The 21697-nt window shown below is 43.3% G+C and overlaps 1 protein-coding gene across 4 annotated transcripts in view; it reads left to right on the top strand.

The window, feature by feature from the left end:
* Positions 1-21697, top strand: part of FYN (FYN proto-oncogene, Src family tyrosine kinase) — a 219229-nt gene that overhangs the window by 41731 nt on the left and 155801 nt on the right. Inside the window, exon 1 of one of the 4 annotated variants that reach the window (XM_040238473.1) lies at positions 18115-18427. The exons of the other annotated variants lie outside the window; for them this stretch is intronic. The gene's annotated coding sequence lies outside the window, so the exon portion shown is untranslated. Of the gene's footprint in view, positions 1-18114; positions 18428-21697 lie in introns of those variants that run through there. 4 annotated transcript variants of the gene reach the window in all.

The raw sequence follows: 21697 nt of genomic DNA on the forward strand, positions 1-21697 counted from the left end.
AACATTTTTGAAAAACAATCAAATTAACCAGACTGAGGTCTCCAGGACAGTGGTTACATTTATGTATTTTTCCCACAAGAAGTCTACTACATAAAAGAAACAAACTGAAATTAAAAAAAAAAAAGAAAACCTATTTGCCAAATCCATTTGCTTTTGAAAGACTTTATCAGTTTCCATTTCTGGGTAGGAAATAGAAGCTTTGAGAATCAACGTTCCCGAAATAAAATAAATCCAATAAGAACTCTTATTTGGTCTAAGTTAAGGCCATCATACCAAGATCAGGACTCCTGATATAACTGTATATATAATCTCAGTTTAACTGAGATTAGAGCAAAAAGTAATCTCAGGGTCTACTGTTCAAAGAAGAGAAAGAAGCATGAAGAATTATGCCAGGGTTGAGAGCCTGGGTGTCTGAGAGCTGGGGGCCCTGAGAGGACTTTATAGGAACAAAGGGGAAGTCAGGCTGGGCGGCAATAAAGCAATGGCTTGAACTTGGCAAGCTTCTCGGGAGCAGTGGTTGGGTCAGGCTTGGAAAGTCCGGGCTGGCACTGCCTCCTACAGCTCCACTCGGTGGCACCCTGAGTAGCATTTCAAGTCCCCTTGCAACACGGTCGCACCATCTTCTGAGGGAGAGGTCACTGCAGAGTTTACCTTCCCGTCAGCGGTGGCCTGGATCAGTGCTCCACATGAGTGCATCTGGAAGCAAGGAAGGAAGAGCATCCTGTTGGGGCTTCAGTGATTCTCTTGTTTCAGTGGAGCAGGGAGTCAATGGAGCGCGCATCCAGGCTAAGACAGAGTCCCCGGCTGAGGGCTCCATGGAGGGTCAGAGTGCCAGGGAGGAGGCACTGAGGGAGGCAGGCCCCTCAGTGTAACGTGGCAAATTATGATGTATGCACGGGAATACATATGCAGGAGTGTGTCTGTGTGTGCCAGATACATACATATACACCTACATGAAGAGGGGCAGGGAGAGAGGAAGGGGGAGAGAGGCAGAGAGACAACACAACACCCCGTGCCATAATGCAGCTTAAAAGCTAGAACATCGCCAGCACTTCAGAAGCCCCTGTGTTCCTCCTTGGTACCTCTCTCCTTCAAAGGAAACACTGTTTTGAATTTTGTGTTTGTCATTTCCTGGCTTTTCTGTTCAAGCATGTTTCCCTAAGCAATCTGTTATTAAGTCTTGTTTGCCTCAGGGTTGTATATAAATGGTATTCTTGTACCATTTGCTTTGTTCAATCAATGTTTATTTTTTAAGATTCATCCCCATCGATGCATGAAGTGTCACGCATGAAATTCATCTCTACCGCTGTGTGGTCTTGCCTTATATGAATACACCACAATTTATTTATCCAGTCTGCTCTCAGTGGACATGTGGATTATTTCCAGGTTTGTGCTATTTTAAACAGTGCTGCCGTGACCATTCTTGTATGTGCATCTTGCTGCAGTTTCTCTAGGATAGGGACCTAAGAGAAGAATTTCTGGATCTTAGAGTCTGTGCATCTTCAGCTTTACTGGGTAATATTTTTCAAGGTGGTTATATTTGGACATTCCATCTGACATTCCCATGAGTAAACAGATTAACTTAGAAGGGGAAGTCCGAAGGGAAGAAGAAATGCATGATTAGCTAAATATTGGTGACGAAAAGGATGTCATTAGGGTTTGATGAAGTACAACTCCCCATCAAAGTGTGGAGTAGAAACAGCTGGGGTCAGGAAGGGGAAGGGGACGTGCAGGTCCTACCCAACCATTGCGGGAAGGGCGAAAGCGCATCTTCCGTGGACCGTGGTCACGTTGGCATCGGGGAGCAGGTTCCATCTCAGTGAGAATGAAACACCCAGCTCACTCCGTTTTCAGTCAGTCTCCGCTGATCAGCAGGAACCTTCAGTTTTCTGTCTGGGGAGCAGATAGATGCTGCCAGGCATTTAAGGGTCTGTTCCCACATCAAACGAGGGTGGCATGGATCCTAGTCAAGCTTTTAAAACAGTTATCCACACAGAGGCACACAAAGATTTGGGAGATTACTTTCCTCCCAACACAGGGGGATTTTTCTTATAGCATGCATTGTATTTTACAAATTCAGTAGATGACCCAGGGTTTGACAATGCTGTTTATCTGACCTCGGATGAGAACTCAGAGCTGCTGTGTGGTTTTAATTCACTTGACCTGAGAAATATGGGTCTGTGTCCTTTTCACAGCACGTTAACTGTGAAATATGACACGGTCCTGGGTGAGCATTTTGACCTCATTTGCAAATCCTGACCACTGTGATATGTAAAACTGATAGAATTTGTTTTCAAAGAGTTTCCATTCTTCCAAATCGAGATTTGAGTGAGGATAATGTCTTTTGTTGGCATTCCTGTGAAACTGAAAGTAGAGCATTAAACCATTAGAAGCACGTGCTCTCTGGAGTCTCACAAGGCCAGCTTTTTTTAACTTGTTATTTTTGGGTCACCCTTTATTAATAGCATTCATCCAATTTATTTGATTCCAGGCCAGAGAGCTCTGTGATGGTGGCATTTTCAAAATATTTCAATCATAATTTTTCATCATCTGTTGATTGGTATTGTCTTTTGATGGTGACATTACACATTTGGGAAAGCAACATTGTATACTGGAAATAACACTTGTGGTTTGCCAAAAATATATAAAGGAACCTCAGTTTTCCATAAGTGAGATCTCATTATGTAAACCATGACACATCTGTTCAGTGTAACATTACATATTAGTTAAAATGATGATTATAAAAATTGTTAAATAAGTTGGACAGATGTTTAAGTTTTAAAGAACAGAATACAAAATTGTGGAATATAATCCTAATTCTGAAATCTAAATGCATGGGTAAGAAAAGCCTACAAAAATTATACCAAAATGTTAGTTGTTGTACTTGAGTAAATGAGATTATAGGGGTTTTCTTCTCAGTGTGGTTATATTACTTTCATAATAAAATTAATTAAAAGAATGGAAAGAGAGATCAACCTGGATTCAGATTGCCCTGTACCACTATCCAGCTGTTTGACCGTGTGGTCAAGCTACGTAACTGGCTTCCTCAGGAGCTAAAGATGTTATGTTTACCTCCATAGAGTTGTTGTCAAATGACACAATATTCTGAAGCCCCCCTGTGCAGGTAGATATTTTGGTGGTTCCTATCCTCTTCTCCAGCTTTCCTTTTTCTGTCGAAACAGGCCTCGCCCAGCACACACCCAGCAGCTATGAGTGATGCTCTTTTATCATCTGGTTTCTATTTTGTCTGGTTGGGGCCTCACTCTGATCTTGGTAAATACTTTTGACCTCTTGAAACTTCTTTTTTAGCAGTGACAACTGATGGTTATTTTAGAGAAGTGAGTGATGAGTAAGAATGCTTTTTGTCACAAGAGGGGACATTTGAAGAACTGGACTTTCTAAAGTCTTAGAATTTCAGCTGTTCAAATACATGTGTTTGATTGACAGAAATATGCTTACTAATTTAAGGACATCCTTGTTAACCTCCCTTGGCCAGTGAAGAGGAAACATGTTAAATGCTTGCTAACCAAGCTGGTGATTTTCTTAGCTCTGCCAAGTAATTCTAAGAGACAGGTACAAATAATATGTATGAGAAGAATTCAGCCAAGATCCCTAGGGACTGTGTGTAACCTCTGAGATGTTAAATGGAGCTTTGTAAACTTTGAGATTATATGCAATGATCATGTTCAACAGTTGATATAAACAAGAGCCAGAGATACTCTATGAGATCATAGTTTCTAACTTATTTCAGAGTTAAGTTTACTGGGGGCAGGGAGAGGAAAGTTCATTTCTTAATAGTAATAGCCAGATGCAGATTGACTAAGCAGTGGAAAATGTAATCTTGCCCAGAGTTCAAAAAAAGATGCCCATATTCACATGGTCTCAAGTCCTCCCCTCTACTTGGACTAAGATACATAGTATCTGAGATCTCCCCTAGACTCCTAGAGTCTGTTAGGGCAGAGGACCTTCCTGACCTACTCAAGGCTAGAATCCAGGTCTCTGAACTCTCAGTTCACATCCTGTCCAGAATAGCAGACTCGCCCTCTGTCTCTTGAGCTAGTCACTGGACAGGCTGAGCCTCATTTTTGTTGTAAGATGAGAGGTTTAATCTCCAAGGGCTCTCCTAGCTCAAAATCTCAAAGGTTCAGTGATTCCTTTCAGTATTTCTTTTTCTAACATGTCAATATCTTGAGAGACACAAGTAATTAAACCAGAGAAAATCAACCGTGAGTTCTTATCCCTTAAAGTTGGAGGCTCTGAATCAGGCACCTTGTCTTCTGCAGATAGTGTGGTAGGATCAGGATCTTTCTGTCCAAGGCCACAGTTCCACACAGCCCAATCTTCATGGCCCAACAAAGGGCCCAAATTGGCATAAGGCAAACCAGAGTGTCCCAGCAGGGACTTCCTATAGGCTGTTGTAGCTCTTTAGAAAAAAGAAGAGAGCAAGGGTAAGAAATCAAAAGGCTCGAGACTGGATGGGAAGAAGTAAAGTTGTCTTTATTTGCAGGCAACATGCCACTTTATATAGACAAATTCTGGTAGCTCAGATGGTAAAGAATCTGCCTGCCAATGCCAGGAGTGAAAGTGAAGTCGCTCAGTTGTGTCCGACTCTTTGCGACCCCGTGGACTGTAGCACACCAGGCTCCTCCATCCATGGGATTCTCCAGGCAAGAATACTGGGGTGGGTTGCCATTTCCTTCTCCAGGGGATCTTCCCAACCCAGGGATTGAACCCAGGTCTCCTGCATTGCAGGCAGACGTTTTAACCTCTGAGCCACCAGGGAAGCCACATAGCTCAGCTGGTAAAGAATCCGCCTGCAGTGCGGGAGACCTGGGTTTGATCCCTGGGTTGAGAAGATGCCCTGGAGAAGGGAAAGGCTACCCACTCCAGTATTCTGTCCTGGAAAATTCCATGGACTGTATAGTCTACAGGGTTGCAGAGAGTTGGACATGACTGAGCGACTTTCACTCACTCAATGCCAGGAGACCCGGGTTCAATCCCTGGGTTGGGAAAATTCCCTGGAGAAGGGAATGGCAACCCACTCCAGTATTCTTGCCTGGAGAATTCCATGGACAGGGGAGTCTGGCAGGCTACAATCCATGGGATCACAAAGAGTCAGACATGACTGAGCAACTAACACACACACACACACACACACACACGGAATGTATTAAACCTCTGCTGGAAAGAACAAATCATTGAACTTTGTAAAGTCACAGGATACAAGATGACCAATATACAAAAATCAATTCTGTCTCCATAGATTAACACCTAGTAGGTAGAAAATGAAGTTAAAGAAAGTTCTGTGTATAATAAGAACTGAAAAACATAAAAAACACTTAGGAATACATTTAGCAAAAATCAGCCAATTGGTACTGTCTTTGACAGGAACTTGAGGATAATGGTTTTTCCATTAGTCATGTATGGATGTGAGAGTTGGACTGTGAAGAAAGCTGAGCGCCGAAGAATTGATGCTTTTGAATTGTGGTGTTGGAGAAGACTCTTGAGAGTCCCTTGGACTGCAAGGAGATCCAACCAGTCTATTCTGAAGGAGATCAGCCCTGGGATTTCTTTGGAAGGAATGATGCTAAAGCTGAAACTCCAGTACTTTGGCCACCTCATGTGAAAAGTTGACTCATTGGAAAAGACCCTGATGCTGGGAGGGATTGGGGGCAGGAGGAGAAGGGAACGACAGAGGATGAGATGGCTGGATGGCATCACCCACTCGATGGACGTGAGTCTGAGTGAACTCCGGGAGTTGGTGATGGACAGGGAGGCCTGGCATGCTGAGATTCATGGGGTCGCAAAGAGTCGGACACGACTGAGCGACTGAACTGAACTGAGGGTAATGGGTGCTGACAGTCCTAGGCAATCCTGGGGGTGTGGACATTGTTTTGTAGCCCTTAGCATTTCTCAAGAGAGAAGCTTTATAAACTTGTCTTGTTTCACATCATCACGACATGGATTGTAAAGTCAGTTTGTATTCAACAAGCCAATCTGCACTCCTAGGACCATGCTATTATCTGATACCAGACATATGTTCTTTGCACTTACTGTGTTGGGTGAAGTCCTGAGTGATTTTCAAAGTCAGATGAGTTCTCAGGCATAAGATGTTAACTCAGAAAGTTGTGATTTTTCTTTATTCTTTGTTCCTACTTCTCTCCAGAGTGTGATGAGGCATTTAATCCATCAGACGGCAGGAGGATCTATGTAATGAATTTTTACGTGCCCCGGTCATTTTAATGTAATTGTCCTTCTTTTAAAAGGCTTCATTAAGTCTATTGTTAGGATGGTAAAACTACCTAAGAGAGATAGGAGGGCTTTTCCCATTTTCAGAATTTAACACAGTTTCTTAATTGCACTGCTTTAGGTGAACAGTAATTAAATGGGTTGGGAGAACATGCAATATTTATTTATAGTAACGCAGGCATGTCACGTATTTATAGTCATTACTGCACAGTCTAGTTGATAACATCCTTTTGGGAAAATTTTCATAACTGTTAAAGTAGCTCCAGTCAGTGTTTTTGGCAAGTCTTTGAATCTAACTATGAAAATTAACAGGTCCAGATACCCTTATATTAAGGTACCATACATAGTAAACTTTTTGCAAGAAACTTGTACTTGCAAAACCCTCAGTATGCTTTTAACATTTTTAGTTTAAAAGATTTGGGTTAAACATGTGTGCCAATGTCAGCAGTCTTCGGAGTGTTATTATATCTTAATTGTGACAAGATAACAGAATCACTGTTCCTTGGTCCTTACATTCGGTAATAAATACAACATTAGCACCTTATCCTTGATGTGCTCTGATGTGACACATTTGTCAAGTGGATAAGAGAGAAGTTTCCATCCAGTGTTGAGGATCTTAATACCAGCTAAACCACTGTTTGGGGGTCTTTTTGCACACCAGATGAAAAAGCTAGGAATCCTCCATCCAGAAAAAAAAGTATGCACACAAACACAGATACACTGTGCTACTCAGGAGCAGGTCTCTGGGCTCCCTGAATGTGCCCAGTCATGGACCCAAAGATATGACTACTTGATCAAAATGCGATTTGTACAGATAGCCTCCCCAGACGTGCGCGCACACAGCCCCACCTTTGGCCGTGCCTCATCTCTCCCACGTCTGTGCGTCTGCAGAGATACTTTTATTTACACCTTTTCTCCATAGGATGTTTTTATTCAGTATCTTCATTTAACAACTCAGTTTAAATGCAACAGGAACAGAGGTTCCTTTTCCATCACTGCTGATTTCTCACGCTTCCTGTGATTTCCTCAGTCATTACAGGTACTCCTCGACTTCTCCCTCGGCCCCATTTCCCCAGAAACTAAAAACAAGCCTGCGCTCTTCCTCCAGGCATCCAAAACATGGATAGCTTTTTATCCCATGGGTTTTCCACAGAGCCACCGCTTTCACCCCTTCTGCTGTTATCAGCCGCACCACAGAGCCAGCCTTCACAGCTGTCCTTGAATCTGTCCCAGTCCCTCTGCCCTGGACGCGCCTCTCCCTTGGACGCGCCTCCCTTCACCCTGTCCTCTTTAGGGACTCAGAGGTGTACGTGGTCAGCCTCACGCAGCCACACCTTCTCTTGAGTCCCGCCCTGCTCAGCCACCTCTGGAGACTCTCTGTCACCACACACAGCAAATTCAAACCCGCCAGCTCCTTCACTCCAGGGGCCACTGCCCCCAGGGACTCCTCCTCTGCCTGAGTCCCTTGTATGTTCCTTTTCAGCCACTGCTCTCCCATCTTCCTGCACCAGGGACTCTCTGCCCCTCCAAGAGAGAAGCTCAGCCAGGTTGTCCCATCTGCTGACAAGCAGTGATTGGGCATCTCTCATTTTCTAGTCACTGAACCTGTGGGAAGATGGGTCCCCAGGACTGGGCAGCCTTATTTCTGTTCATTCAGCAACACCCCTCTCTTCCTCCCACCATTTACCTGACTCAACTGAGTCAATAGTTCAAGAAAGATACTTTGGAGACACTTTTTTTTAAAGTGTCGGGGCAAAGGTCTAGGAGAATGATGCAAGTTATCATGAATAATAATTCACAAGTATGTAAGTCCCTGAAACCCTACCCCCATGTGCACAGCCTGATGCTGGTGGCTTCCTCTTTGCTCATCAGTGATCTACTCCCCTCTGCACCCTAGTACAGGGCAGGCACTCAATCAAGTGTCTGGTGAAGGAGCCGTACGGGGACCTGGCCCATCAGTTCAGTATTTCATAGACTTGTAGAGCTGGGGGTGACCTTTGAGGTGATCTCCTAGCATCTCACTTGACAGCTGAGCAAACTGAGAGTCAGGGCAGTTAAATGACTACTCCAAGGTCAGACAGCAATAAAATCAGCTTTTGAACCTGTGTTTTCTGACTGACTCCTGGTCTCCCTTTTTGTTGCACTAGAAGGACTACTCAGCCTGTGGTTCTTCTTTCCCCATCTCTTTCACCTCTATTATTAGTGCCTGTCTGGTGCTAAGAGATATTCTGAGCTCTAATGCTGCCTGGTGTTGTCTGCTGCACCTCAGTGTACCTAAGAACTTAGTAATGATCTTACTTTTTGAACAGAACTTGATACTTTTCAGGATCTTTCACATATGTTTCCTCATTAGATTTTGCCACAGACCGGTGACATAGGTTGAACTTATGTCAGAGGAGAAAAAGTAGAGCTTAGTTGAGGCCACGTGGCTAGTCAGTGACACAGTTGAGGCTAGGCTCTGGTTTTCCTGTCTCAGGATGTGGTGACTTACAACTGTTTTGCGAATCTGGCCTCAGGCTCTGGAATCTTGCCTTCCTTTATGTAAATATGAAAAATAGAATTTCCTATTTTCTAACAGTTTTCAGTGTTTTGTAAAGTGTGTTCTGAAGCACTCTGGTCCCGTGGGATGATCTGTTGGGGGGAAAAAAAAATTAAAACCGGGTTTTGTGACCAGATAAGCCAGGAAAAACTGCTTGCTGGATGCCCCTCTGGGGGATTCCCAGCACACGTGAACATTTAAAGACTCTGAGAAGTTCCTCTCCAAAGACCATTGAGTATATTTTAATTGTGATGAAATACATGTGACATAAAATCTACCATCTTCATCATTTTTAAGTGTTTTAGTTCAATAGTGTTAAGTATATTCACATTGTTGCCCAGTCAGTCTCCACAACTCTTCTCATCTTGAGAAATTGAAAGTCTGTACCCACTAAACAACCATTCCCCATACTACCCTCCCTTAGCCCCCGGTAGCCACCATTTTACTTTCTGTCTCTGAATTCGCCTGGTCTTGGCGCCTCATAGAAGTGGAATCATACAGTATTTTTCTTTCAATGACTGTCTAATTTCACTTAATATAATGTCCTCAAGGCCCACCCATGTTGTACCACATGTCAGAATTTCCTTCTTTTTTAAGCAAAAGTCGCTCAGTCGTGTCCAACTCTTTGCAACCCTGTGGAGTATACAATCCATGGAATTCTCCAGGCCAGAATACTGGAGTGGGTAACCTTTCCCTCCTCCAGGGGATCTTTCCGACCCAGGAATCAAACCCAGGCCTCCCGCATTGCAGGCAGATTCTTCACCAGGTGAGCCACAAGGGAAGCCCTTCCTTATTTAAGGCCGAGTAATATCCCACTGTATGTGTATACCACATGTTTTTACTGATGCAGCTGAAGGTGGCACTTGGGTTGCTTCTAACTTCTGTTTCCTGTGAATAGTGCTGTTTTCCCTGCAGGTGTGCAAACATGTCTTTGAGATCCTGCTTTCAGTGTTTTGGGGTGTGTATGCGCTCAGTCGTGTCTGACTCTTTGTGACCCATGGACTGTAGCCTGCCAGGCTCCTCTGCCCATGGAATTTTCCATGCAAGAATACTGGAGCAGGTTGCAATTTCCTACAGGAGATCTTCCTGACTCAGGGATCCAACTCACATCTGCATTGGCAGGCAGATTCTTCACCACTGTGCCACTTGGGAAGCCATTTCGGGGGATATACTCTAAAGCAGAATTGCTGGATCACAAGGGAATTTCATTTTTATTTTTGTGTGTGTGTGTGGAACTGCCATTGTTTAAGATATTTTCCAACTCAAGTTTCACAGCTTTTTTGATCACAGAATTCCTTTTCCACACTATTCCTTTGAGTATCCCACAGAACATGGCACTTGCAGGAAACAGTGGGAAATTCTGAGCTCAGTAAGGATTTCCGTTTGTTCCAGGGGGCTGGCAGACCTCAGGATGCTGCCTGGCAGTTGGGCCACAAAGCTCTCAGTCCAAGGGCAAGGTCAGCAGTGTGGTCCCAGGAGCTGCAGAAGGGGAGAAAGCTCATGGTACACAACAAACCAGAACAAGAGTCCTTCCACTGGAACCACCTCTGCACACGTGGCAGGGTTATAGAGGCTGCTGTGGCTCTGATGTCATTCAGTGAGTGAGTAAAGAAGGGTAAGGCCATCTGCCTACATGCAGTAAGGGACCTGGAGCAAGCTTTCCAGTGAGAAATTTTAGAATTCAGAATCCACTGTTTCCTCTTCCCCTTGAAATGGAGAGCATGCCACCTGGTCACAATCTAGATAGACTCCTCCCTGGGGCCTGTTGTGTTGACTCCATCTCATTCACCCTTCTTGTGGTTCCTCAGTAATGGAGGGGTGAGTGTAAACACTCTAATTGTGTGGATAGATTAATATTCCAACAGAGCTGATTTGCCTCACACAGATGGAAAGGATGTGTAGAGCAAGGGCAGTAAACTGAGGAAAGAAGCAAATTCCCCAGCCCCCAAAGCTGCTGGCTACCCCAGATGTCCCTGTGGTCAAGTTCCAACTGTTGGTGAGCTGGAAGGAGGCATTACATGACTGGACACCCGAATGCCCTGGGTTGTTTCTCTAAACATGGGCTTAAAAATTGAAATGGGTCTGAATGGTATGCTTGCTCCTTGGAAGAAAAGCTATGACAAACCTAGATAGCATATCAAAAAGCAGAGACATCGCTTTCCTGACAAAAGTCCATGTAGTCAAAGCTATGGTTTTTCTAGTAGTCATGTATGGATATAAGAATCATACCATCAAGAAGGCTGAGTGCCAAAGAATTGATGTTTTGAACTGTGATGCTGGAGAAGACTCTTGAGAGTCCCTTGGACTGCAAGGAGATCAAACCAGTCAGTCCTAACGGAAATCAACCCTGAATATTCATTGGAAGGACTGATGCTAAAGCTCCAATATTTTCCCCACCTGATGCGAAGCACCAACTCATTGGAAAAGACTCTGATGCTGGAAAAGATTAAGGGTAGGAGTGGAAGAGGGCAATAGAGGATGAGATGGTTGGATGGCATCACCAGCTCAATGGACATGAATTTGAGAAAAACTCTGGGAGATAGTGAAGGACACAGAAACCTGGCCTGATGCAGTCCATGGGGTCACAAAGAATTGGACACAACTTAGCAACTGAACAACAACAGCAAAAGAAAACAAACCGGGAGTTTGTAGCTTTATCCAGCTCTTTTTGATGTTGATAAGGATGAGGACATAAAATCATGGAGAGGCTTTGTAGTCCCAGAGAGCTTTGAGGCAGCCTGCAGGACGGCCATGGCACACCGAGCTTCCTAGTTCCCTTGTCTGAGAGCTGATACTGATAATCATGCCACACATTGTAGGGAGAGAATTTCAGAAGCTCTCTGAGATTCTTAGATGAAGGTGGCTACTGATGTACAAATTATTATCATTATTTTAAGAGATTTTACTGTTCTATAAATAAACGCTGTACCTTATTCTCTCTGACTCTCTTGCTTTAAATGAGTTCAGATTTGGCTTCTCTCACTGGCTGCCTCCCACCCAGATTATTTCCCCAGGGTCACAGTTCTCTTGGGAAGTGCAGAGGTAAAGTGGAAAAGGGATTGGGAAGTTCTCTGTATACCCTCGGGCAAGCCACCTACCCTCTTGGGGCCTTAATTTTTGCATTTTTAACGTTCCTTTCTAAGGTCCCTTCCAGCTCTGTAGATTTGTGATTTTATCAAAGATTAGATAAATAATTCAGCTTCAAATTACCAATATTTATAGAGTACCAAGTCTAAACCAGGCACTGCTCTAGGTACTTGGGATAAGGTACCTTATTCTGGTTGGGGGAAAGGAGGTGAGACAGAAAACAATAAACAGTAAATATTAATACCTAAGCAAATTATATAATTGTTAGAAAGTGATATGTTTTAGGCAAAATCAAAATAATGTGGTAAAAGGAATTGGGAATGCAGGCGGCAGTGAAATTTTTTTTTAATGTAGCAGAAAACTTTCCCATATGAGAGTTTTTAGAAAATCAAGTACATTAATGGGAGGCTGCAAACCTCTCCTATGGAGATTTTTAGGGGAAAAAAAGCCTTCTCATCTTTTTAGAATGAGGTATATTCTTATTTGGGTGGAGAGGGATTTTCCAGATGATCCTTTCAAAGGCTTTCTTTTTAAATGATTTAGTGGTTTGTTCAGGAGCAGCCCCAGCGTTTGTGTAAGGATGCGTGTGCTCACATATACACAGACACACACACTCACTTATACATGTGTGTGTACACCTAGCACATGCATGTCTACTGCTTAAGGAGCAGGTACAAGCCAGCTTTGGGAGGCCCAGCTCCTGGCATGCATCCCAGCTCACTTTTAAAAGGCCAACTGGTGTGCCATAATAATATAGCCCTCCCATCCTGCCATTTTATGAGGGAAGAACTGAAACACAGAGATGCTAGTGACTCGCCAGAATCAGGATGAGTCAAGAGTGGGTAATAAGACCTGGCGTCACGCTCTGCTTTCGGCCACCCGCCTTCCGGTGCCTCCCTGCACTCCTCTGCCCATGAGGTGGGCGGCTCAGCTGTTTTTACATCCCCTTCCCTCAAGCTTAGGGACCACCTCCATTCCCAAGTCTGTGTAATTAAGTAATAATAAAACCAGTAGAGTACTTCCCTCTAACGTGTATGTATCCAGACCCACACATTCCAGTTTTAATGATTCATGTTGGGGCCAAACAGATAACAGTCATGTGACAATATTTTTTTTTAATTTATTTTTCTTTTTAAAATTAATGTATAGTTGACTTACAGTGTTGTGTTCGTTTCAGATGTACAACAAACTGATTCCGTTTTACATTCATATCTATTTCTGTTTTACATTCATATCTATTCTTTTTTGGGCTTCCCAGGTGGTGCCAGTGGTAGAGAATCCACCTGCCAGTGCAGGAAATTCAGGAGATGTGGGTTTGATCTCTGGGTAGGGAAGATCCCCGGAAGGAGCAAGTGGCAACCCACTCTAGTATTCTTGCCTGGAAAATTCCATGCACAGAGGAGCCTGGTAGGCCACAGTCCATGGAATTACAAAGAGTTGGACACGACTGAGCATGCATGCCACGCCATTCTTTTTCAGATTCTTTTCCCTCGAAGGCTATTAAAAAACATTGAGTATAGTTCCCTGTGCTATGTAGTCGGTCCTCGTTGGTTGTCTATTTTATATATAGTAGTGTGTATTTGTTAATCCCAAATTCTCAATTTATCCCTCCCTCCCTCTTTCCCCTTTGGGAGTTGGTTTTCTATGTCTGTGGGTCTATTTCTGTTTTGTAAATAAATTTATCTGTATCATCTTTTTAGATTCCACACACATGATGTCATGGGATATTTGTCTTTCTCTGTCTGACTTTAGTATGATCATCTCTAGGTCCATCCACGTTGCTGCAATTGGCATTATTTCATTGTTTTTTTATGACTGGGTAATATTCTACTGTACACGTATACATCATCATCTTTATCCATTCATCTGTCAGTGGACATTTAGGTTGCTTCCATAATGTGACGGTAATTTCAAAATAGCAAATGCTTTATTTACTTGTGTTGTTCAGTACAACAGTGGGGTCATAGAATCCACAGCAGCACCTCAGGTCCCTCCTTCCCCATGAGCTGTCCTTACACCCTACGGCCCGACAAACTTACTGATATTTCCTAACGATGACCCACTGTCCTTCCACCTCTCCTCCTGATTCTGCATTGTAAAATATAACCCCCCACCCCAAACACTTTCCCAGTAGGCTGGACAAGGGAAAGAGCCAGGAAGGCTAAGCCAGGGTCACCGCAGCAGCTGAGGTAAGGAGGAGCCTGGTCACACGTGTTCTTCATTTCTGGTCCCCACACCACTGTTGGTTGTACGCTATGCCAGCCAGTCTCCTAGATTACCTCCTGTAATTTCGTCCTCACAGCAATCCTACGTGGTAGGTATTGACATCTTTGCTTCACTGATGAAAAAAACCATAGCCAGAGAAATCGAGTAATTTGCCAAGTATCGTGCTATAGAGAATGTTAGGCTTTGAGCCCAGGTGTATCTCATTATAAAAACTGTGCATGGTCTCCAGGGCGCTGCCTCTAAGTCATGTACATCCCAAGGTTCCATGTTCTTTCAGTTGCCAAATTTGTTGGGTGGGAAACACGATGATAAAACTCTTCGGTGTTTGCTTGAGGCAGTTACATCTGTTTTCAGCCAAGATCTTGAAAGCTTAGTAGCTAAGTGAAAAAGAGTAGGTTCTCCCCAAGCTCTGTGGAGTGAAATCTGTTTTGTTTGGAAACACAGAGGCCAGTAAGTTCTCTGGTCCACTGTTCCAACACGTCAGATGCAATTGCTTTCTGACTCTTTGAGTCTTTTAGCAGCTTCATGACCAAGGTAGTGCTCAAGTTAGGCAGTGTGCAATCTAAGGAATTGAATAGAGATGGGAGCTGGGAGTAACTTTCACAGGATATGGGAGCTTTTAAGCAGTTTCTTTGTCACAAATATAAAATAAAGATACTTTCTGACAAACATGTTGATTCAGCGTGTGAATTTGTGAACTTGATATAAGCACCTCAAGGGTAAGATATCCGAGGATGCATTTTGTGGCGACCTAATACTAGCTCGCAGTTTATACCTTGGTTGAAAGCTAGTGTTAATTTAGGCAGGGAGGGGAAAGGGCCCCTGCAAGGACAGGAGACCAGAGAAGCAGAACAGTCACATTCAACAATTACAAACAGAAAATGCAGAGTAACGAGTGAGAGAAGCTGAGGCAAAGTAGATGAGGCAGGATGAACAGGGACAGACAAGCAAGTGCGGGAGTACATGAACTGAAGACACGGAACACAAGGAGGAAAGACCAAGACACGGAGCCGTAGGTGAGGACGTCACCCAGTATTAACAAGGTGCTCTCTAACGTGTGGTGTTAAGACTTTTTCCTAGGTTTCAGTAGAAACTTAAGCCTAGTGTGCAGAGGGCTTTCATGTGAGTTCTCTTTCTACTTGCCTGAGATTGTATTTGTTCCATCAGGAGGGAAATCATTTGAAAGTAGAGACACTAATATTTATCATTATCCACATCAGTTCATAGTAAACTATGAGAATCAGAGCAAAGTGAAATGAAATAGATTCTATGACAGTGATCCACCCGATGATGTTATCATATACGAGTCATTACGGAATAGATTCTTCACCTCTTGCAGTACATGGTTTTCAGTTTTCAGAAGTGTATAATGAAGATTTTTAAAAGCTTAGGCACTCACTTGAGAGTCACACCGGTCACTGTGTTTCCTCTGTGGCAGTGCTACACTTCCCCAGTTATCTTCCCAGTTGGAAATTCTATTTGACTTCTGAACGTTCTATATCCATAGTTGTTGGTTTTATATACTTCTTGCTTTCACTTCCTGAAGCATAGTGATATGATGACCGGATTACAAATAGCATTCTAATGAAACTGTTGGGTGTGGTGTTGTACTATACGTCATCTGCAAATGGGAAGTTCTTTCCTGAGGAAATTGATAGACTGAGAGTCAGCTTGAATACTCATATATTTTCTGTGAGAATTTTTGGTCCCTCCTCATTTTTTGTCCTTTTAAAAATTTGTGCCAGTTAATTTGTGCTTCCCAACCAGACACACATTTTAACACTTGTAACAGCTGAGGTCTGTTATGTGAACATGATATTAAGAGTGCATTAAATGTTTACCAGCAGAGTATCTGAGGATGTAAACTCTTAAAGGAAAGTAGAGTGAATCCTTTTTAGTTCAAATACTGGATATTTTAAAAGTAAAAATAGAGGATTTTTTTTTTTTGTCTACCAGGTCTGTGCCCTTAGCCTAGAGACAAAGGGCTCTTTCAGGAGAAACAGAGAAATTTTAGTTGACATTTCCCCCTCAATACCAGGCTTACAAAGAGTCACAGTGCTATAGAGATGGACTACAGGCCTGTTTTCCCTAGTATTGTAAAAGTCTGGGCCAGAATTTTTAAAGTTAGGATACTTCACTCTTTAAAAAAAACCAAACTTATGACTTCTCTTTAAAAGTAGCATGCTCTGGCCACAGTGGGCCAGCATCATCCCTTGACAGTCAATGCTGGGGCTGGAGCTGCCTAGCCACCCCACCTCCCACCCCCCGTAGGCAGTTCCTGGGCCCTCTTTGTGGATCCCTACACCTGAAGTCTGTGGCCTCCAGTGCTGGTTGCCATTCATGATCACATTTGTAGTGTTGATTTTTACAAAATGGACGAGTATTCTTCTGAACCTATTTGGCAACATGGAGAAAAGAGGAGGGTGGGGGCAGCCTAATTTTGCTTGTTCCCGGCTCACTTGGCTCGTGCAGGTTACCTGTGCTGCGGCGTTTGAGCTACACCTGCTGCTCGCTCCCTCATACCACATTTCACCTGTGCTGTGTGGCACGTGGGGTCTTGGTTCCCCAACCAGGGATGGACTCGGTGCCTGCCCCCAACCCCCGCAGTGGAAGCCTGGAGTCTTAACCACTGAAAGTCCCCATCCTGCTGCCTTCTATTTCCACTGAAAGAGCCATAGCCCAAACCAGGGATTCTTCCCTGTCCTTGACATGTCCTTTCTTGGGTCCTCCCCCTCCTCCAGCTGCCTTCTCCACGCCGTCCTCCCCTATGGGCTCCACCCTCATCAGGATTTCCTTCTGCTTCCAGCTCATCCCTCTCAGCCTCCTTTGCTGCCTCCATTGTCGGCTTCATTTACTTCTACTTCTTCATTATACAAGCATTACCTGAATTATATAGATTATTTTAGAAATTCAGACAGTAGCAGAGGTATGTTAAAAGGTAATCTTTTTTTTTTTTTTAAACTATGTTCCTTTCTCAGAGAAAACTATGGTTAACCCCTGGATGGCTCTCTTCTTCTGACCCTTTTCCATGTAATTTGGTGTGTGTTGTGGTTTAACACAAATAAAATCATTTTATAGATACTGCTTTTTAACTTTTAACTTGGAGAGGACCCTGGTCAGTGTAAACAGATCTCTGCCTTACCCATTTTGTGATCTGCCAGTTTCTTAAATCTTGGTGCTTCCCAACATAACCTAGTGGATAATTGCAGTACTTAATACATTGTTTTTTTTTTTTATGGTGTGAGCTGCTAGGGACAGTACTTATCAAAGCACTTGTCAATATATATTCAGTGACTGAGTGAATGAATGAATGAATGGACGTTGGTGTTTTTGCCCATTCAATTAGATCATTGTAATTTATACTTCATGTGTAATATTAAATTGCATTGAAATTTAAAATCAAACTAAAATATCCTAAGTTCTGTAGTAAATTATATATTAGCATAATTATTGTAAGACACAGTTAGCCCATTTCTCAGGTTATTTCCTAAAAGTGATATTTATTGATTTTACTTACAATAAATAAGGATCACCCTACTGTGATGTAAACTATTATATATAGGATGGATAAATATCAGTGTCCTACTGTATAGCACAGGGGACTATATTCAATATTCTGTATTAAAACATATTGGAAAAGAATATGAAAAAGAATATGTATATGTTTAACTGAATCACTTCCCTGTACAGCAGAAATTAATGCAACATTGTAAATCAATTATACTTCAATAAAAATTTTTTTAAAAAGATCACCCTACTATGCAAAAGAGAATTCTGTATACTACTTTTTTTGTGTTCTTGGGAGAAGTATTGGTAGCTGGGGGTTTTTGTTTTGTGTATTTTAAATGAGTATGTGTTTTGGCATCTTTCCAAGGCAGATAGTATTCTGGGTACAATTCATCCTTCATAAAAGTTTCATTTTATCTTTAAAAAGATATAAATGCACAATGATTGTATAAACAGAATTGACTTAATAGAGCATTTCTTCAGTAGGAAAGTAGTTGAGGTTTATGAAGGGAGCCTTGTCAGAACTATTGTAGAAGGTTCTCGTTCAGATTCACGCCGCTGTTAATAGCCCTGATTTAAGGAGAAACCAACGAAAACGTCTATCATCTGAGGGCTGTGGATGTCATCCAGGCTTGTGTCATGGTCGTGTCATGTCTCTGGGCTTGTGGGATGAAAAAAATAACACTTGGATACTTGGAATTCATCCGTAAGCTGTTTTTGTCAGGAGTGGATGCATTTCTTGCTCCCAAGTTGAAATGAGAGTTTTAAATACTGTTAATAACTCTCTCATCACCAGACTCTCTGGAGGAGACACCAAGGGTGAGTGTGTGGGAACGATAGTTTAAAAATGTATTCATGTATAAAGTGGGGGTGGTGGGACTAATTGATAATGAGCTGAAATCAGTTGGTCACTAACAACCCATAGCAAGACCTGATCCCTACTTGTGCATGTTTGAAAAATCAATAAACAAACACAAATTAGAAAATAAAGAAGAAAATGGAAACTATATAAAGACCTCTGCAATGCGCACAGGTCTGTTAAACTAATTAAAATTCTGCCCAAGGGGTTACTAAAGTGGCTAAAACTCAGCTTAATCTGGGTCAAGGTCTTGGGGAAGGTGGCTCAAGTGCTGTGTTTTTAAAGAGAGGAAAGAACATTTAATTTCAAGGGACTATCGTAAAATAGTCTAAGCAAGCTCTAGATGGAAACTTACAATGTGCCCCCATTACAGGACTGAAATACTGGAGTAAGAGTTGAATGCCTTTGACACAGGACAGAAATGGAGTGAAAGGGTTGTGCCCATGCTGACATCTTGAATTTATTGTGTTGTACTATAGTTTACAGACTCCTTTTGGGGGATTTTTTTTTTTTTGGATCTGTATTAAATACTAATGAACTACAAGCCTGTTTGAAGACTGAATCTCCAGGGTTGATGGTGGAAGCCTGCCTGGATGTAAAGACCCACTCTGAGTTTCTGGACCTGGGATGATATCTGTACCCCCTGACCAAAATTAACAAATATAGAAGAGCAGTTTAGGCAAGAGAAGATCAATCAGACAGCCAAGACTGACAGAGGAATCCACTGATGGTATTCAGCTCTTGAGAACAAGGAAGGTTAACTTGCCAGTGAACTCTGTAGGAACACTTGTAGCCTGGTGACCTTGAGAGCCAGAGGCCCGAGTGGGCATCGGCGCAAGATTGGAGGACACATTAAGTGGGAGAGGGAGCTGATGGACATGGGAAAAAGCAGGGGCAAGAAGTCGCTGGAAGGGAAAAGCTAGTGTCAAATGACACTTGTAAGTCAGGGAGCTGCCAGGATGCTATGGTTTAGAGAGACAGCGGCGTGACAGCATGAGATCGTGTTTTGTAATGGTTATTTGCAGTTTGTTGAGTTGTATATCCCTCAGGAAATAGCTGTGGCTCAGATGCAGACAGCTCTGAGTAGACGAGGCACGTGACAGCAGCATCAGGGGAAACTAGGCAGCAGAGGCAGGAGCCAGGCGAAGGAGCAAGTGCTTGTGCCCGCAGTGGAGCCGGGCCCCCAGCACAAGCTGTCTTCCAGGCTCCTCTCTCAGGAGGCCCATGGGCATCTGCACAGGTCCCAGGCTGGCCCACGCATCTTGTAAATGAATGGAACCAGCATCAAACAGGTGTGATCTCAGACTGTCACCACCCCTGGACATGTAACTCAAAGCTCAAGTCAGGAGGTTCATCTTCATATACAATGCTTCCTTTCTAAAGAGGATTTGCAACCCTAAATCCGTAATCAGCTTGATCTGATCAAGATCAAGCCAGCCACCCTCACGGCTGAGGCATTGAGAATGCTGTGCCTGTTGGCTGCCTCCTGTTGCTGCTGGATTGATGCTGCACCCAGGGATTATAAGGAGGGAAGCAGTAGGTGTGTTTTCTTCCGGTGGTCTGTCTCTTTTCTCTCAACCCTCCATCTTGCTGTCACTCTGCACATGATAATTTAAGGAAAATACTACAAGACCAAAATATGTAATTTATTCTTGACTTGGTGAACCCATGCATTGGCATGGCATGGGATACATTTCAGCAAATGTCCGCAGTTCTGATAAATGACATCCAGAGGAGGAGGCTTATAGTCATTGGCTCATGTGTGTCTTCTCCATCGTTCTCACAGTTGGCTGATTCTTCAGGGCACGTGTGTAGATGTAGCATTTGTTGGCCCTGACTCCTGCTTTCAGAGGCTGGCCAGAATTGCAGCTGGGCCCCGTTGTCATCAGTCAGGGCCTCAGTGGAGGAATCGTGCTGCCCTTGTTTGAATCCAGAGAGAAACACTTTGTCATTTGTGTATCAGCGATGCTTGTATTTTCTCCTGGATTGAAAACAAAAATGACCAGAAACCATTAGTTATTAACACAAGCCATACACTTTTAATCTCAGTCTAGCACTCAAGAAAAGCAATGTTTGTTTGCCAGATAACTTGAGGTCTTTGTGTGTGGAGCTAACAGATGAAGTGCATTGATGATGACTGCACGTGGATGCACGCTGAGCCCAGGAGGGCATCCCTGGGCCAGGAGGCTTGTCCAGAAAGTTAACAAGGCTGGATTCAGAAGGGCTCTAGACAGAAAAAGCCCAAGTAGTGAAATATCTTTTACAGAGATTCTCTCTTCTGTGTAATGGTTACCAGGGCACTGATTGCAACTGTTTTCAAACAGATGTGCCTTGTGTTCATTCTGTTTCAGGCATGTTATGGGAGTAGAAAAGAGAACTTCTAGCACAGCAGTGTTTGAGAAAACAAGGGAAATCAAATTGTCTTAAATCTTATCCTCTGAATAACATCTATTACTTAGTGGTATTCTCCTCCCTAGTAGGGTGGTTGGGATACAAATTTAAGTAGGATTCTCCTCAAGCCCCAAATGGACTTCCCTGGTGGCTCAGATGGTAAAGAATCCACTTGCAATGCAGGAGACCCAGGTTCAATCCCTGGATTGGGAAGATTCCCCTGGAGAAGGAAATGGCAAGTCACTCTAGTATTCTTGCCTGGAGAATTCTATGCATGGACAGAGGAGTCTGGCAGGCTACAGTCCATGGGGTCACAAAGAGTCAGACACGACTGAGCGACTCACACACACTATCTCCTCAACCAAAAAGAAAATGTAGCTAATATTTTTAAATAAGTCCAAATAATACATAAAAGTATAAAGAAAAAGTGAAAAATTCCCACCTGTATTGACCTTCTAGATATCTACACAGATATAGTAGTTCAGTTCAGTTCAGTTCAGTTGCTCAGTCATGTCCGACTCTTTGGGACCCCATGAATCGCAGCACGCCAGGCCTCCCTGTCCATCACCAACTCCCGGAGTTCACTTAAACTCACGTCCATCGAGTCGGTGATGCCATCCAGCCATCTCATCCTCTGTCGTCCTCTTCTCCTGCCCTCAGTCCCTCCCAGCATCATCAGAGTCTTTTCCAATGAGTCAACTCTTCACATGAGGTGGCCAAAGTACTGGAGTTTCAGCTTTAGCATCATTCCTTCCAAAGAAATCCCAGGACTGATCTCCTTTAGAATGGACTGGTTGGATCTCCTTGCAGTCCAAGGGATTCTCAAGAGTCTTCTCCAA

This window comes from Oryx dammah, unplaced genomic scaffold (assembly GCF_014754425.2).
Source record: "Oryx dammah isolate SB20612 unplaced genomic scaffold, SCBI_Odam_1.1 HiC_scaffold_4, whole genome shotgun sequence".
In the NCBI taxonomy this organism is placed as follows: Eukaryota; Metazoa; Chordata; class Mammalia; order Artiodactyla; family Bovidae; genus Oryx; species Oryx dammah.